General features: G+C 40.3%; 1 protein-coding gene across 2 annotated transcripts in view; it reads left to right on the top strand.

The window, feature by feature from the left end:
- The window catches only part of SAMD4A (sterile alpha motif domain containing 4A), a 223,376-nt gene that overhangs the window by 2,074 nt on the left and 201,390 nt on the right, over positions 1 to 19,912 (top strand). The window lies entirely within an intron of this gene.

Genomic DNA, 19,912 nt, shown 5'->3' with positions numbered 1-19,912 from the left:
TTCCGTGTGGTAGCTACGGTAGCATGAATGATTGATTTTTCTCTCATGCAGTTTCCTGGGAAATAATTAAGTCAGGTCACGTAGAGTCTGGATTTTCTGGGCTTTTTTTCTTTCCTCCTTTTGGGCAACGTGGCTCTCTGGATTTCAGCAACACATGAAGAAGCCTGAGACTGCCCTTCAGAAGCTGAGCTTTGACTAGGCTACATGAGGAATATATGAAACCCAATTTTACATTCTTTTTTTTCCTCCACCGATATTCCAATTTTAGAGCTCTGTTTTCAGAATAATTTGTAGGTGACGCTACAGACTATTAAAATGATATTTGCATTTCATATACTACGTGCTTACACTTAACTATCACGACTTTATTTATATTGATACGCATCTTATAGAAAGGGTCTCATAGGGAGCAGGCATGAATCAGTGTCTTTAATGCTTTTGTCAGGAAACTTTACTGAACATAACAGAATTGTTTCCTATTACCCTGCTAGTGTATTTACAGACACCTCAACTAGTATAGAAAGTGAATACACTGAGATATATTCAGCAGTTTGCTATTTGCTAGCATGGGTGGTGACAGACTGGAATTATATCCGGGGCTGGGGGTAAGGGGTGAAGGTGGGGGTTGGGGAAAGGTCTGTTGGTTGTAATTTGGGATGGGGAAATTCTTTAGTTCATGCTGCAGCAGGAGGGTGAACAGAGCCCCCAGTGTTTATGCAGAGAAAAGAATGCAGGGTCCTCTTCCAGCTGTTCCATGTTAGAGCCGCCAGCCTGCAAGACTCAGCAGAGGTCCAGGCTGCCATTTGATGACAAGGTCCAGTTCAGGGCAGCAGGGCCTGGGAGACACCAAAGTGAGTGTGCTGGCGGGGCCGCAAGAGGGAGGCTGGTCTGCTGCTCACTGCTCCTCCCTGGTGTGGTGCTCACAGTGCTGGACACACTAGGATGGGATGTTTCCATATATAGAATCATAGGCTGGCAGTGACCACTGGAAATCTTCACAGGCCTTTTCCCGACCAGACAGGACTGCACCCAAAGGATCCAGGGCTGCCTAGTATGGTGGGCCATTCTGAGGGAAAGCCCACAAGGCCCCAGGGGATTCAGCCTGAACCTAACAGCCCACCCTGGGTGTTACTCGCAAGGGTGGCCATGGCAGGGCCCCCTTCCCCTTCAGTTCTGTCTTTATAAATAGCTGGAGGACCAGCCTCCGTCATAAGGGTGTGGAAGCATAACTAGGATAACTGGTGACCTACTCTCTTTACTCCCGTTCTCAATGTGGCAGGGTAGCTTGGATCACCTGCTTGGTTTTGCTTTCTCAGGTTTGATGAACAAGGTTATATAAACTTTAAGTACAACTTAAGTACATTAATTTATGTTGAATGCTTGACCTCAGTGCTTGTAGGGATTGTTTAAAACGATATTGACCTTTAGGTTACTCACAGGTTAGAGCAACCATTTTTCCCTTTGAGTAAAAGAGAAGACTTTTCCTAGTATAGCAGCCATCAGTTTAGTAAGTGAAAAATTAAATGTGTAAATAAAAATTACACATCAGTTTAGATGTGTAAAATTAAAAAGAAATTTCTTAGCCTAAGTATCTAATAATTTAATAAACTGAGAAAAAATTGAACTTCTGTGAGTTTAAAAAATCATTTGGTAATTTTTCCCCTACATTTTTTTTACACCATATTTACTTGTGTAAGCTACCTACCTGTTCATGATGCTAAATGCTGTAACTATATGAAACCGTAACTATTATGTAAGATAGGGACCATTTTCCAGCTTCTGGATTTATCTTTCAACCTGAATATTTTGCTTCCTTGGAAACTTTGCATTTGTTTTGTTGTTTGGCAAGTACAGAAATTCATTAGTGAGGTCACTGTGATAGTTTGGTTTACATCTGCGTTAGGAGGGGGGTCATAAAGAGCAATGAGATTTGTCACAGAATGCCTGAGTCTGGAGCACAGCTCTCGTAAGTATCTGGAACCTAGCCAAGAACCAAGAAAGGGGCATATGTGCCTACTCAGCAACCGAAATAGATGGCATAAAGTCTGGGAGAATACTTCAGACCCTCTTTCGGAGCTTACTCTTATTTTAAATAACAGTCCTAACTTTTTTATTCTTATTTGACAAAGGATCCATAGCAAATACACGGTAGCACAATTTAGAATGGGGTGAGGAGTTGCTGTAACCAACAGTGAAAACTGACCCCTGACAGTTTGACAACTAGGAAATAGAAAAATTATAACTTTAAATATAAGAACTGGGAGCAAAAGCCCTGAAGTTTGGGAATATTAGAGTAGGGATTCCCAACTGGCCTTTTAGACATAACTTTGTAATTAGCTAAGTCCATAATTGCTATTTACCATTAATGAAAGTGAAGGACCAAAAAAATAACCAAAAAAGATACATTTTTAGATACATTCTTTGGAAAGGAAGGGAAATCTGCCATAAACACTGGAAATATTAACATTCAAGGTAATTAACCTCCAAAGCTCTTTTGGTATGTAAAGCTATTACCCATTCAGAAAACTAGGCTGTTAGAATGACTCATTCATTGGCTGGCTGATTTTTCCTGTACCAAAATCCTCATATATCACTTACCTTATTTTGTAATTATGAGTTAAACAAACACACATATTTCTTCTGGTGTTGAGAGATTTGAAAACTTGGTAAATGAGAATGAAATTCATACCTGGGGTGTGATCTCAGTATAGCAAAATTAGTGTACACTTGGCTTTGTTTTCTCCAGGACTAACTTTAAATAGGGAGATAATCCTTCACGTTAAACATGATTTATTTGAAATCTGTGGAATGTATTTTGATACTAGCTTTCTGTTCTTTTAAATTTAGTGTTTATTGAGATTCTGGAGGTTCACTGGTCATCCTTTGCCTCGGGTTCATAGTCATCAGAGATCCAAAGACATCCTTTAGTTAGTCCTTATGAATATGTGTTTCACTCTGGATTTAGTCAGTGGTTACTGGTTATGATCAGTTCTCTGAGATAGAAGGTTGTTTCTAGAACCCTCATAACCTCAGATACGCGTCCTTTAGCCACCAGCCTAGGTTACAGGTTAGCATTGTGAGTTCTGAACAGTCTCAGTATGTAGATGACTGTTTCTGATGTTAAAATGTCATTTGATACCTAAAAATGGAACCTGTTGACTTTACTTGCAGTTCTTCAAAGAAAAATAGATTCTGTGGCACTGGTGTATGACTTTTGTCATTTGAACTTGAAATATATTTTCCAGTGGAAATAGTGTAATAAATGGAGATTCACAAGTGAATCTACAGACTTACTAACTAACCACGCAGTTCATATTTTGTGGAGAAATTGCATGTTTGTAATAAATAAATGGCAAAAGGATTGTTACTGTATTTATAAATAAATACAAGAGAAAAGATTACCTGAAATGGTAATGTTGGAGATAAAGCTAATGGTGGAGAATGAAAAGGACTTGTGGGTGCATTTATTCTCTTTAGAGGATAAAGATGTTAATTCTATGATTTTTTGATGATTTTTGGTTTCTATAGTAGAGGTATGCTGCATCTGAGTTGATTTTTTTTAAGTCAAAATTGAGTAAAAGGAAAGCAAAAGAGTATGGGCTTTCCTGGTGCTATTTCCTGGATAAGATCTTGTTTGTCATTCTTTTGCTTTTTCATTCAACAAACATTTACTGACTGCCTACTACTCTCCTGGCCTTGTGTCATGCAGTGGGAATGCAAAGGTAACTTGCTATATTCCAATGCCTGGTCCATGGATACCCAGTGTTGAGTAAATGACTAATACCGTATCACAGGTGCAGAGGTATAGCAATAAAAAGGGTGGTGGGGTGGGGATTCTGGAAACATTATGAACATACAGGTAATTGCCTGAGGCAATCAGGGAAAACCCCACTGCAGAGGATATAGCTTGAGCTGAATTTTGAAGGGTGAATAGGAGTTGGTTTGATATATAAAGAGAATTGTACAGAGCAGGCATGAAGCTGTTTTCCAAGCAGAAGAGATACCATTCATAGAAATGTTGTCTTATGAAAGGGCCTGGTTGTGTGCAAGAAATAATGAGTTCTTAGTGGTTGGAAGGCTGTAGAATGCTGGGCTGTAAGAGACAGAAGTTAAAACAGAAGTGATGTTTGTGCAGGACTTTGCAAACTAAGGAATTTGACTTAATCCTACAGAGATGATAGAGAACCCAAGAAGACTTTTAGGCAGAGGTGTCTTGAGAATGAGGAAAGAGGAAGAGAGTTAAAAGATGAAAGAGGTTGTGTGTGTGTGTGTGTGTGTATGTACACTTTTGGGAAAGCTTTCTAATCTATGCGTGATTTTCTGGAAGGCGAACATGGGAAAAGTGAGGCAGATTTCCATTCTGGCTACATGGTGGCGTCATAAGCCCAAGGCAGCTTTGTTGCCCTCAGCATTGCTGTACTGGGGAGAAGGAAGGGTTGAGATAGTGAGGAAAAGAAAGTATTATCAGATGGCCATTTATTTATATCCATAGGAGGGAATATGTCTAGAGGATTCCTAGAGTATGAATGTTGAAATCAATCAGACTAGGCTGGCCAATTAATTTCTGAGTCTTTGTTGTAGTTCAGTCACTAAGTCATATCTGACTCTGTGACCCCAGGGACTGCAACATGCCAGACTTTCTTGTCCTTCACTGTCTCCTGGAGTTTGCTCAGATTCATGTCCGTTGAGCTGATGACGCCAACTGTCTCATCCTCTGCCACCTGCTTCTCTTTTTGCCTTCAGTCTTTCCCAGCATCAGGGTCTTTTCCAGTGAGTCAGTCAGGTGGCCAAAGTAGTAGAGCTTCAGTTTCAGCATCAGTCCTTCCAGTGAATTTCAGGGTTAATTTCCTTTAGGATTGATGGTTTGATCTCCTTGCTGTCCAAGGGACTCTCAAGAGTCTATTCCAGCACCACAGTTCGAAAGCATCAATTCTTCATTGCTCAGCCTTCTTATGGTTTGACTCTTACATCCATACATGACTACTGGAAAAACCATAGCTTGCCTGTAGAAGGGAGCTAACAAAACTTTGTTATTGTCTGGAAGCTACTTGTTAACAATTCAGTGAGTCCTTTCCCCCAGGTTTAAATTTTCCTGTATTAATATGGAATTTATATAAATAATGTTTTCCTAATAAGACATCTTTTATTTAAAGGATTATCTGGATGATGTCAAAGATGAGTTGGAACCCTGAAAAGATATATTTACTTTGTTCCACTTCCTATATTTTAGATGGCTCTAGTGGTAAAGAACCTTCCTGCCAGTGTAGGAGATGCGAGAGATGCTGGTTCAATCCCTGGGTCGGGAAGACCCCTTGGAGAAGGGAATGGCTACCCACTCCAGTATTCCTGCCTGGAGAATCCCTCCCCTGGCAGGCTGCAGTCCATGGGGTCTCAAAGAGTTGAACATGATTGAAGTGACTTAACACACAACACTTTGTTCCACCTCCTATATTTTAGCTGTATCGTTCTATTCTATATCATTATTGTTGTTCAGTCACTAAGTCGTGTCTGACTGTTTGGAACCCTATGGACTGCAGCAGCATGCCAGGCTTCCCTGTCCTTCACTCTCTTCCACAGTTGTGCTCAAACTCATGCCCATTGATTCACTGATGCCATCCAACCAGCTCATTCTTTGTTGCTCACTTCTCCTCTGGCCCTCAATCTTTGCCAGCGTCAGGTTGGGTCCTAAAAAACACAGCACTGAAATCAATTTTCCCAAATAACTTGTCAACACTTTTCCCCTTTAGTTGGTGAACATGAAAATGAGAAATCATTTTGTGGAATGAAATGTATAGGGACTTTAGATCTGAAATACGTTTTACTTTGAGTGTTGTAATTTTTATTTGGTTGGTCTGGGATGACAGGGAGCAGGTCACACACATTTGTGATCTTGCGAGTAAGTTGGATTTGGTTGTTTAGCTTGGATGCTCAAAGGCTTCAGCAGATGAGCATGTGTTATAAACAGGTCCCATCAAAGCAACTAGAAGGCAGACAAACTTAACAGCAGTCAAATTGGTTTGTTTATGTTTAAATAAACAAATGAGAGTGAAATGAGTATCAGAAGCACTGAGAAGTAACTGAAAACTCCCCAGTATATCCTGCAGAAGCTTAATTCTAATATGAATTGACAACACTAGAGAGGAAAAAATACCTCTCTTCCTTGACCTGAGGAGAAATTTGGAGGTTTTCATCCATGAGGGAAGTGCCTTATATAGTTCATTTGCTAGGAAAGCTGTGGTGCTCATAAAAATCCTTTTTTTCTTTTAAACATATAATTACTTTGAGGTTTTAGCCTGTTCCTTCCTTTCCATCTTTTCTAATCATTCCTTCCAAGTCTGAGTTCATCCGAGTCACATAGATTAAGATGCAGAATCAGACGTCTCTTCTGAGCTATTTTTTGCTTCTGTGGAAGCTGCCTGAGGCAGGAATCTCCTAAGGAAAGCAGAACTTTCAGAAGAGAAGCCAGGCTTTCTCTCGAGGTTAACCAGTCAGGGTGTGGGCCTTGTCCTGCAGCCTGCACCCCAGGAGCCAGCTCGGAGCACAGAGGAACCTGCCGCTGTTATGTAGGCGCATTTCACTCCTCAGGCTTCCCTGGAGGCTCAGACGGTAAAGAATCTGCCTGCAATGCAGGAGACCTGAGTTCGATCCCAGGGTCGCAAAGATCCCCTGGAGAAGGGAATGGTAACCCATTCCAATAGTCTTGCCTGGAGAATTCCACAGACAGAGGAGCTGGGCAGGCTACAGTCCATGGGGTCATAAAGAGTCAGACTCGACTGAGCAACTAACACTTCACTTTCATTTCACTCCTTAGGACTCCTAAGCTAGTTCTAGGGTTTTGTTCTCACCAAGGTACCATCATTTTAATACAGTTTTCCTTGCCTTGGTTTACCAGGGGGATAAAGGCAATCAAATGATTCAGTGGTTTCTTTTATACTATAGATTAAACTGTTAAATGGTACCCAGAGAAGAGTATCTGGTAAGAAACTGTGGGACCAAGTTCCTCAGTACACATAATTGACCAAGTCTTGCAGCCAAGTGCTGGGAGCTGTGTCCAGAGGTGAAATACGTGTGATGGTTCCCCTCAGGGATCTTACACTCGAGTTGTGGAGGTGAAACAATGTGTAATATATACAGATGATCCCTGACTTATGGTGGTTTGAATTAGACAGTTTTTTAGACTTTATGACTCAAAAAGCGATGTGCATTCTATAGAACTCATTCTTGGAATTTCGAATTTTGATCTTCTCCCAGGCTAGTGATCTTTGTATGTTCCTCTCTGGTGATGCCAGGCAGTGGCAGCCCCCAGTCAGCCACACGATCACCAGAGAAAACAACCAGTAGTCTTACAACCATTCTGGACCCATTCTGGTTTTCACTTTCAGTACAGTATTCAAGAAATTAGATGAGATATTTTCAACATGTTATTGTAAAATAGGGTTTGTGTTGGATGATTTTGCCTAATTGTAGGCTAATGTAAGTGTTTGAGCACATTCAAGTGGGCAAAGCTAACCTAGGTGGGTTAAGTGTAATGAATGCCTTTTTAGCTCCTGATGGGTGTATCAGGAGGTAGTCCCATTATAAGCTGAGAAAGATCTGTATTTATAATGACTAGACCATAAAGAGTTGCTAAATTCTGTGTTTCCAATGAGAGAACAAAACTGGACTCTAGTGAAGGGGAGGGAACGGGATGGGTTGGGTCATCCAAGAAGTAACGGATAAAAGATGTAAACTTGAATCAGTTATTTGGAACAAGTAGCTTTGGAGCTTATGAGATTCTTGCCTTTTTAGTGCTTTTAATGAGTGTTTCATTAAGAAAACCACACATATAGGAGGTGTCTGCTGGGCCATGTAAGGGGCAGGCTTCCTGGGCCTTTGAAGGATGAGTTGGAGTCCGTTAGAAAGAGGGGAGCCTAGTGCATATTGTCCGTCAGGAATATCTTCTTTAATAGAAGAAGGAGTAATCCAAACACTGCTCAGATTTCTAACATGTTTAAAGGAAGAAAATAATACATCAGCTCACCCCAAATTTTTATCCCCAAAATTGCCTGTAAAATTATGAGACTTAGTTTTCTTGGCTTCTTTCAGTGGAATACTTTAATATGTTACTTTGATCAGAACTAGCATTAAGAAGAAGCATCTTAAACACTTACAGGAAAAGATTAAAAGTGTCTTAAGCCAGTTTTCAAAATGTAATGTGCATACAGATTGCCTGGAGATCTTGTTAAACTGAAAATTCTTATTGAGGAGGGCTGTAAGGGGCCCTGAGCACCTGCATTTCTAGTAAACTCGCAGGTGATACTGCTGCCACAGGTCTGTGGACCACACTTTGAGTAGAAGGATCATTGTCTATTAGAGGTGAAAGGTAATTTAGAGGTAATTGGTACATTGGGTTTCAAGTTTTATGGATGAGTATCAGGGATTTTTGTTTGCAAATGAAATTTATGTGAAACCTTATGGGAAGTCAATGGTTTCTGCCTCCCAAACCCCATCTCCACCCCCAACACTAACTTTCCAAGGAGCAGTTTGAAATCTCTGATTTCCCCAAGCTCAGAGACAGTCAACCTGAATTGAGTCTGAGATTGAGGAAGGCAGAGCTAGGCTCTGTTGTAGCATTTCCCAAGCTTTTTGGCCATAACCCTGCTGGAATTTCCAGGCATTCTAATGGTCAGTGTCTCATGGAAAATAAAGATTCATTTTTTGCTGATGCTATGGACTCTAAAGTTGAGCTGGAAAGAGCAGGAGTGTTAATCCCAGAGACCGGATGGGAGAGATCTCTTCCTACTTCCCCAGTATACTCCTGTGAAGTGCAATCATTGGAATTTCTAAAGCAGCTTATCCTGATCTGTCAGTAGAATTCAAGTGTTTGTGTGCGCAGCATAAATACATATAGAATATGGACTTTCATTGTGTACATTTCTATCTGAGTTAGTATGTGCACCAAATATGTGATTTAAATACATGCCTAGAATGGCAATGTGAAAACCACTTTTGGATTTCTAGAGTTGTAAAGGAATAAGAGGGGAATCATCAGAAGCCTCCATAAATAATGATGTCTCTGCAAAGGAGAAATGGAGGAAAAAAGCAAATTCTGTACCTTGTAAGGATACGTGAGGTCAGCGGTGATTTTGTGGGAGATACCAGAAGAATATCTGGAACTTAATGTATGAACATTTGGATGAGGAAATAGGAGGCAGCCTGGTTTTCCTAAGAATAGGAAGACTGGGTCATGGAGAATTCATGTCATTTCCCTTTTGATGGGGGATAGGAAAGGAAGAGAGATAACATTTTTATTTACGGAGAGACTTCTGTATTCTGAGCAGATTACAGGAATTCTGGTAGGTATCCCGTATCTAAGTATCAGCATAGCCTTTGACAAAACCCCTAACTTCTTGATGAGTGAAATAGAGACCTGGGTGCTAGATGAGAGGCTTATTGTGTGCCCTTAGAGTGACCTCCAATGTTGGCCGTATGGGAGGTCTTTGGTGCTGTGCCTTGGGGCTCACTTGTCCTACATCATTATTCCTGTTGAGTGTGACAGCCTGGAGTCCCCAAGAAAGCAGAGTCCAAGACAGTGGCTGGCATGCAGGTAGTTTATTTTGGGCAGTGATCCTGGGGAACAGGGGTGGGGCTGGGGAGGAGAGAAACAAGGAAGGAGAGGAAGCTGGCACAAGCCTGTGTGATCAAGCCAGTCACTGTCGTGAGCTCTGGGGACCTTCTGAGGAGCCAGGCAGTCTGTGCCTCAGAAGGCACAGACACAGTGGGTATTTTATCAATGGGCTCCCCTCTCCTTGGTCAAGAGCTGCCCCAGGGCACTAAGTCCTTGCACTTCCAGGTTTGTACACATGCAAGTGCTGGCCTTTTCCACAGTGTCCCAGCTGTGGTGTCGGAGGACCCCCAAGGTGGAGAGCTGGAGAGAAGTGGTTTGCCGGAGGTGGGGTGCTGTGAGGTTACAGCTGCTGGAAGCTGGTGGCTGCAGCAAGGACGGGGATAAAAACTGAGCTGAGAAGGTGTAGTTATTAAATATATGGGTGGACCCAGAGGGGTGGCTCAGGCCTTGATGACAGAATCATGATCCAAAACATTAGGATATAACACGATGGCTATAACACTTCTAAGTAAGATGGGCTCCTATTTCTTGAGCACCTGCTCTGTGCCAGGTGAATTCTTGTTGAATTCTTTGCATACATTATCACATTTATTCATCCCAGCAACCCTTTGAGATGAGGTGGAAACTGTCATTTTTATGTTCATCAGGGAAGAAACAAACAGTTCGGCTTTAGAACTCCTCCACGTGCTGCTTCTCTGCAGGGACGCGGTATGTGTTTCTTTAGAAAGAACGCCTGGCCTCTTAGTGACCTCCAGAGTCGCTTCTGACCTTAAGATTCTATGATTTCTGTGAGTCAGGAATAAAGATACGCAAACTTATCCAAAACTATCTAGAGCTGAGGAGAAACAGAGAGAGAGAGAATATGAGTAAATGAAGTGGCGAATGAGTGAGGGTGATCTTAAAAGTCGTCTTCAAATGATTTCCAGTGTATTCCTCCTGGGCTACAGATTTGTGGTGCTTTGTTTAGAAAATACAAAGTAGAAGGATTTTCTGTTCTTTTTTAAAGTAGGCATTGAGGTGAGGCTAAGTCACTATGAAGACTAAGGTCACCATAATTAAAAAGAGATGTAATGAACACAATTCAGTCTCATTTCTTTTGGGTCACACAATAACGGTGATAAGTTCTGAGTGTGTCCGTCCTTTATTAGCAAAGTAAATCGTAAATACAGCCTATGTCTCCAAATCTGTTTTGTTCTCTCTGTGTAGTTCTAAAAGTGACTAGAGAGGAGTTTCCTGGTGGCCTAGTGGTTAGGATTCTAGGCTTTCCGTGCTTTGGCCCCGATTGAATCTGTGGTCAGGGAACTGGGATCCTGCAAGCCATGTGACACTGTCTAAATAAATAAATAAATAGTGACAATAGGATATTCTTTGTATGGAAATGGAGACCTTTTATTTTTCCCCCTGTTTTTTTGAATCTGTCAGGCACTGTGCAGATAGCTACGTACACACACAAATTATTGAATAGATGAATGATATAAAGATGCAGAACTAATGGTTGTGAAAATTAAATGCAATCTATTGTAATAATGAGGTAATGTGCTTATTATTACTGAGAGTCCAGCACATAGTAAGTGCTTAATAACTGGTTTCTTTTCTATTTTTTTTTTGTTGGAGTATAATTATTTACAATGTTGTGTTAGTTTCTGCTGTATAGCAAAGTGAACCAGCTATGTGTGTACACCCCCCATTCCACCCCTCTAGATCATCACAAAGCACCAGCTGAGCTCTGGGTTAATAACTGGTTTCTGAATTATTATTATTTTGTGTATATATATGTATATAAAGCAAGGTAGCATAATACTTTGTAGATAATACAAAGTACCATAATACTATGTATATAATACAAAGTAATATAATACTGTGTATCTAATAAAAAGTAGATTTTGTCTCCATTTTACAGGTGAGGAAACTTAAAATGTGCTGAGATCACCAAGGTGTTTGTGATCTAAAAGCCCGTGTTTAATGCTTGCTACTGTATGAAACGCTGCGGATCTTTTCCAGTTCTTGGATAAATAAAATGTTGGTGTTTAAAAGAAAAGTACTTTAGGATATTTAATGGGAGTTCTAGTAACATTTTATAAGTTCAGTCTTGGAAGAATTCTTTTCCACTTGTCCGTTTTACTGTTCCTCTTACTTATCACATTTTAATCCTATGTAGCTTGATATGGCTCAGCTTCTTTTTTCCTCTGGCATTAAAAAAAATTAAGTAAAAGGCATTGATTGAAACATTTCCCTTCCTATTAGGAAGATTCATGGGACGGGAGGCTTTTACTGCCTCTGTCTGAACAGGCAGGACTGGGGGAAGGAAACAGGCTCGGTAAGCTGCAGAGAGGAAAGGATGAGGAATGTGTTATCTAATAGCTCGTGACATCCTTGACTTTGACAAACTAGCAATTGATGAGCTGGGTCAGGATCTCCTTAGGATTTGGAATTGGGCAAAGCACCAACTTGAGGGCTGTAAATTGAAACAAGCTCTCCCGTTGTTTGTAAATGGTAGACATTTTCTGAAGATTAGTTTAGGAAAACATATGTTATAGTTGGTCTAAGAGTGAGTTCTATTTATTTCATTTTCTAGCAGCATAAAATTAAGGAGATGGAAGAGACCTTATCTACTCCAGCCCCTCTGTTGAAGATTTGATAAGACTGAGGTCAGCTAAGGATACCTGCTTATAGGGAAGGGCCGTTGCTCCACCCAGTTGCTTCCTGACCATCTATGACCTAGACCTTGGTCTCCTGCAACTTTCCCACGACTGAGTCGGCCACCATGGACACCACTATGAATGACTGTGCTGGGCACGGGAGATGTTCTATTACATTGGTCTCCTAAGGGATGGTCTCTTTCCTCAAAGATTTTTCCAGACTCCGTTCTTTTTTGTTTCTTTACTCACCATAAAGCACAGATTTGTTTTCATTGGAGAATGATTAGCATTCATATTTTGAAATGGCAGAGAATTATAGTGTAGGAAGGTTTGGCTTTATTTTGGCATGTTTTTATCACAGTTCTGGTAATGTCCTCTTGGTTTATGCAGGATCTGACTCAGCCACTGGCGTTACCCTAAATCCCAGCAGAGAACTGGGTGCCATTTCATGACTGCCCCACTACTTGTAGGAGGGATTTCATTCACTGGTTGTTGGAGCAGTTCCTTTGCACGAAGGTGTGGTGGAGCAGCCGAGACTTGTCCTGAGAATGTCTCCTGACCCCTCAGGGCTCACTGGCACCCTGCAGACACCTCCTTTACAGCACTTGTCACAAGTCTTTGTCATTGTTCACCCTCCAGACTAGTCTGTGTCTTAGTAACTTTAATCCTCCAGCACCAAATATTGGCTTCCCGGTGGCTCAGATGGTAAAGAATCTGCCTGCAATGTGGGAGACCCAGGTTTGATTGCTGGGTCAGGAAGATCCCGTGAAGAAGGAAATGGCAACCCACTCCAGTATTCTGGCCTGGAGAATCCCATGGACAGAGAAGCCTGGTGGACTACAGTCCATAGGGTCACAAAGAGTTGGACATGACTGAGCAACTTCACTTCACCGAATATTGTGCCTGGACTTAAGTGATTTTGGTACATTTTTGTTGAAAAAAATGGATAAGTAAATACAAAGAAATTTAACTCATAGCCCTTGTCCATATGGGGCTTATATCTTGGATGTGAGAAAGATCTAATTGCGTAAAAGTTGAATAGTAAAACAGAGCAAGGTGATAATCCTATTGCTGTTACCAAGAGATACAGCATAAAGGCCAGATAAGAGAAATAGATGCAGTTACTTTTCAGTCCCTTAACAGAAGACATAGGGTAGTATCTTGGTATCATCACTTAGAAATATATCACTATGTAAAAATGGTTTAAACTCTCTGAGCCTCAGTTTCCTCATCTGTGAAATGGAGTTACCTCTACAAGAGTCACAGGGCTATTACCAGAGTGAAGTGGGATCATGTATGTGTAAAGTACTTTGTAAGCTGCATCCTGTTATAGAAATGCCAGGTGAAATGGCATTCTGAAATGACCAATTGAAACAATAGGACAAAAAATTCAGAGTGTATAATACAGGGAGCTCAACCTGGGGCTCTGTGACAACTTAGAGGGTTGGAATGGGGTGGGGTTGGAAGGGAGGTTCAAGAGCAAGGGGACATATGTATACTTATGGCTGATTCACATTGTTGTATGGCAGAAACCAACACCACACTGAAAGCAATTATCCTCCAATTAAAAATAAATTTAAAAATACTATATGTAAAAAAAATTCAGAAAGGTGGGAGTTTAAAAGATCCAGGAAAACCTAACGTTGGGTTCTTTTTCAGAATTTTTGCTTGTTAGCAAGAGCTGAAATAATGACATGGTTCTTTTAATGAATACCAGACACCTCTGGGCCTGGACCAAGGCCTGGATCTGATGGTTCAATTGGGACTTGTAGCTGATGGCCCAGAGTCCCCACAGGTTAGCCTGGCTGTAGCTTGTCAAAGTTCAGTTTGTGTCCACTTTCATCCTTTTAATTGGTTAGATCATTGAGTGCATTCTCTTCTAGTATGAAGGACTTCAGATGTCAGTGTTAAAGAATTTCATTTGGAGGAACTTATATAAAATGCCGTGTGGTGACCGCTGTATTCCTGCTTGCAGATATTCTGGTGTGAGTGTTCATGGAGCCACTGAAACATGCCACAGGGGTTCTGTACATTAATTGGCAGGTCTGAATTCTTTAAAAATGTGTGACAGTTAAGTTTTTGTTTAGGTTTTATTATTAAAGAGATAATTTTTTTGGAAAAGTTATTATCCAGCTTCAAACTATGCAGGAGGAAACCTTTGAGTATTTTTGCATATCTCAGCTAAACAAGCAAATAATTATGCTCTGCTTTTTATTCTTTAATGTTATCTTCACGTTTACCTTTCATTGAACAAGTGTTAGTTGGAAACGAACAGTCTTTTACCATTGTCCTTGTTTGTTGGTTTTTTTTTTAAACAAAACTTCCCTATTCTCACATTTTTCTTTCACTGGCAGAATGAGCTGTGTTAGCAAATTTTCCAGATTTTTGTGGTATTTGCAGAGTACAGTTAAAATGTTGAAATTGTGAGCTGTGAAATCAAAGTTGGACCTTTTGTGTGATTCTGATATCAAGGTGCTGATACATTACACAGAAGTCACCATGGTGCAGTAGTTTTGGTAGGAATAATCTGGACAAGAATTGCTGCTGCTACTGGTTTTCTTTAAAATACTCCGGCATTTTCATTGAGAGAGAAAGGTTCCTTGAGTTAAAATAGGAAATGCTGGAGTGTTTTGTTGAACTCCACAGGAGGTGAAATGGCTAGTGGTGTTCAGGAGCTGCTCAGTTCTTGGACAGAGCAGATTGTGTGTGTGTGTGTAGACAAATCAGGAGGTGCCTTCCCGTCTCTGGTGCTCCCATACCCTCTCTGCACATGACCAGCTTGGCACTTAGCACACTGGCTTGCAATTACTATATTAGCTGAGGAATGGTTCCAGAATAGGGGAAGCTACAGAGATGACAACGAAATGCACATGGAGTTTTGGATTGGATCCTGGATTGGGAAAAAATATTGCCATAAGGGATAGTATTGGGACAATTGATGAAATTTAAATATGGGCTCTAGTTAACTGTGAATGAGTTGAGTGAGTGAAAAATTGCTCAGTCGTGTCCGATTCTTTGAGACGTCATGGACTGTAACCTGCCAGGCTCTTCTGTCCATGGAATTCTCCAGGCAAGAATATTGAAGTGGAGGGTAGCTATTCCCCTCTCCAGGGGTTCTTCCTGACCCAGAGATTAAACCTGGGTCTTCTGCATTGCAGGCAGATTTTTTACTGTCTGAGCCACCTGGGAAGCCCCTGTTTACTATAGGGGATAATATTATATTACTTTTAAATCTTCTTAATATTATCCTTGTGCTTTGGTCACATCAGAAAATATCCTTATTATTAAGGGATGCATACTGATGTCTTCAGGGGGGAAGGGACATGATGTCTGGAACTTATTCTCAAGTGGTTGTCATTGTAAGGTGACATAGATTAAGAATTGGTGTATTGGTGAAATGCACCTTCCCTAGTGGCTCAGGTGGTATAGAATCTGCCTGTAATGTGGGAGACCTGGGTTCGATTCCTGGGTCGGGAGGATCCCCTGGAGAAGGGAATGACAACCCACTCCAGTATTCTTTTCTGGAAAATTCCATGGATGGAGGAGCCTGGTGAGCTTACAGTCCATGGAGCCGCAAAGAGTCAGACACAACTGAGCGACTTCACTTTCTGGTGAAATGTATGCAAGAATGCCTTTCTTAAAAAGTTCAACATGTTCACCTTTTTAGTTCTTGATATCCTGCAGCCCTGAAACACTGGCTCCAGGAAGGCAGGGCCTTTTTTTTTTTAATCACCCTTGTGTAGGTTGCCAGATAAAATACAGGATGCCCAGCTAATTTTGAATTGCAGATGCACTGTGAATAATGGGATGTACTTATATCACTTATACAAAAACAAACCTGTTTTGATATATCTGCAATTCAGAGTTAAGTGGAGTACCTGTATTTTTATTTGCTGATGTTGGCAACCCTGTCCCAGGAGCAGCAGGGTAGGTGCATCCAGGTGACGACCTACTGTTACCGGGAATGAATCCTGATCTGAAGTCTCCTATTAGATAAAATCCATCATGTCTGAGCACAGAACTGGGACTTTGCTGGTTCTTGGACTTGATCTCCTCCTCGTCCTACTCCTTTGATGGGTCTTTTCTCTTTGAGCTGATGCACAGTTTTCTCCATTTCTCTGTAGCTGGTGGAGTCAGCTGGGTTACATTTTATAAGTTACCTACATGACACTGCTGACAGCTTTAAGATCTTCTTCTAACATATTTGAGTAGAATGGATACTGGAATCTGTTTTGACAATTGTTGAAAACGTAGGCAGTTGCTATAGCACACTGGTATTACTCAGTGAACCTTTTAAAAAGATGTGCACCCTGTTCAGGCAAATAGCATTTTATAGAATTTAAATGCTATTGATGTTCACAGTCAAATTTTTAAATATAATGCTCCTAGGGATTATACATGTAGTAATATTTTCCATTAGTTTTCCTCACCAATGCAGTGATAGTACATACAGTGATCTCTATTACCAGTGCCTTTTAAAATGCAGGTGTAGAGCCTTTAAAATACCGTGAGTCTATTGCCAGCTGTCCCATTGATAACCTTCCCTTGAAAAGTGACCTTTGAGCAATTTCATAAAGAATGAATATTTATAGTATTTTCTTGCTGAGCTGCTAAAAGAGGGGTCTATGCAAGTAACAGGTGGCTTCAGTTGGCCTGCATTCACTGAAATGTGATTCAAATAAAGCATTGCATTATTTTACCCCTGGAATTGTGATTATGTGCTAGAATGACTTCATTTTTGGCAGATTTCGTGTGAGTGTTGAGGTTTGGGTTTAGGGTGGGGTGTCTTGCATGTTCAGGAACAGGAGAGCTTTATAGATGAGACAAAGCAGCTGAGCGATGACATCCAGGATCTTCTTTATGCAGCAGAGGAATTTTTACCAGTGTAGCTGTTGTTCTTCTGGGCTTTAGTTTTAAGGGCAACTGTTCAGATGAACATTTTAGACCTAAGTGTTCTTTCCTCTTCGGAGAGGGTTCTATCAAATAATTATCAGTGAAGTGCTTAGCACATAGTAGGCACTCACAGTAAAATTTGTTCAATTGAATGAATTAGATAATTTTGTTTGGGATATTATTTTACTTTTAATATGATGTAATTACTTGAAATAGAAGATCTTTCTGTTACTGCTCTTTACCCAATTGCTTGGCAACACAATTGTTAACATGTTTTCTAATTAAAATAAATGTTCCCATCTAAGTTTATAGTAGATAAGATTTTAATATAAAGAATTAGAGGCATTAAATGGATGAAATGGAATTTGTCACAAAAGCTATTTCTGAGAAGTCTGTTTTATTAAGCATACTTACTTCTGTGTCTGAAAAGATTTATCATATTGTGCAAATCGGGTCCTAGCAAACTGAGTAGAAGAGTTTTTTAAAAAGCCAATGTTTTTTTATAAGAAGAATTAAATTTCTATGGGAGAAAAATTGAAAAAGAGAGATCACATAATAACCCCTGTAATCTTATTTCTCATTTTATTGAATATATTTAAGAGTCTTCTTACATACCATTAATACACAAGTACATTTTTTTACACACATACACAAAATTAGAACTATATGAACATATTGTAGTGGTAGATATGTGTTTATATACTGTTCTGTTTAAACTGTCTTTTAAAACTTAGTACATCATTCATATTTTAATGCATCACCATTTATTATTTTTCTTACAAAAGTATTTTTAATGATTATGTTGCCTTGCATGGTATGGTTGTGCCATGATTTCTGTGATTTATTAAATCAAAGCCTTACACTTGGTCATTTAGGTTATTTCCAGTTTTTTTACAATGTTGTGATAAATAAGCTTTAAAGCATGGTTATTACTTTGGGATCCATGCCCAGAAGTGCAAGTTCTGGGTTACACATCCTTACATTTCCATTTGTAGTATATTAATAGTCATATTGTCCTTCTCACAGTCGGGGCAAATGACTGTTTCTGTGATCATTTAAGTATTTAGCTCATCTACATTCTTTCCTTGCTGGGAGAAATATCAGTAACCTCAGATATGCAGATGACACCACCCTTATGGCAGAAAGTGAAGAGGAACTCAAAAGCCTCTTGATGAAAGTGAAAGAGGAGAGTGAAAAAGTTGGCTTAAAGCTCAACAGTCAGAAAACGAAGATCATGGCATCTGGTCCCACCACTTCATGGGAAATAGATGGGGAAACAGTGGAAACAGTGTCAGACTTTATTTTTCTGGGCTCCAAAATCACTACAGATGGTGATTGCAGCCATGAAATTAAAAGACGTACTCCTTGGAAGGAAAGTTATGACCAACCTAGATAACATATTCAAAAGCAGAGACGTTACTTTGCTAACAAAGGTCCGTCTAGTCAAGGCTATGGTTTTTCCAGTGGTCATGTATGGATGTAAGAGTTGGACTGTGAAGAAGGCTGAGCGCCAAAGAATTGATGCTTTTGAACTGTGGTGTTGGAGAAGACTCTTAAGAGTCCCTTGGACTGCAAGGAGATCCAGTCAGTCCATCCTAAAGGAGATCAGTCCTGAGTGTTCATTGGAAGGACTGATGATGCTAAAGCTGAAACTCCAATACTTTGGCCACCTTATGCGAAGAGTTGAGTCATTGGAAAAGACTCTGATGCTGGGAGGGATTGGGGGCAGGAAAAGAAGGGGATGACAGAGGATGAGATGGTTGGATGGCATCACCGACTCGATGGACATGAGTCTGAGTGAACTCCAGGAGTTGGTGATGGACAGGGAGGCCTGACGTGCTGCAGTTCACGGGGTCACAGAGTCAGACACGACTGAGCCACTGAACTGAACTGAACTGAACATTCTTTCCTACAATGGTTATTATTAAAAACAAGGAAAAGAAACCTTTGGTAGGTTCTTACTTTCCAATACATTTCTTCGATGATATTTTCTGTCTATGTTTATGATCCAGCTGTAGTTTTTATTCTTTTTTTTCTGTCTTTCCATCGGGATATTTGTTTTTGCTTACTAATTTATGATCCCTCTTTTTCACATATTTTTTCCTTCCCATTTGTGTATAATGTGATTTGATGTTCAGAAGTTTTAGATTTTGATGCAGTCAGTCTGTTGGTAGGAAAAGCACTTTTGAGAGCAAGTGATATTTCTGTCAAAAGTATATTTTCTCCCCTGTATGGTATCATTTAGTTTTTCAAAAAGAAGGAAGAAGTAACCACCTAGTCTTAGTTTAATCTCTTCAGAAACGTTTTAAGTTATTAAAACATATACAAGTTATGCTATTCTAAGAATCAAGACATGTCTGCATTTGCATTGTTTGAATAGTATACCCAAAACTCAAATTAGTGCTTTCATCCTAGAAAGTTCTCATTTTGGAGTTTGGTCTATTTTCTATCAAGACACATTGGAGGTGGGACAAGAGTTAAAGTGGATAAGTGATTCATTGTGTGTGAAATTTTCTAAAGACGGAGTAATTTACGTACTCATCCAGCAGGAATGCCCAGACACGGGGATGGAAACAATGACTGCGATAGGCCTGTCACAGCTGATGATTTTCTGATTCATAGACACCTACTGGGTCAAAAAGCCTCATGCTTTTCACTCCAGGGATGGAATTCTGTAACCATATGTGGTATGAATACTTTGTTTCGATTTTTTCCTGTTGATATTTTTCTGGTCCATTCTGCATCAGACTTCTGTGACCAGTGTAAGTAGCGA

The sequence above is a fragment of the Capricornis sumatraensis genome, chromosome 2, assembly GCF_032405125.1.
Source record: "Capricornis sumatraensis isolate serow.1 chromosome 2, serow.2, whole genome shotgun sequence".
In the NCBI taxonomy this organism is placed as follows: Eukaryota; Metazoa; Chordata; class Mammalia; order Artiodactyla; family Bovidae; genus Capricornis; species Capricornis sumatraensis.
This window is presented reverse-complemented; position numbering and strand designations above follow the sequence as displayed.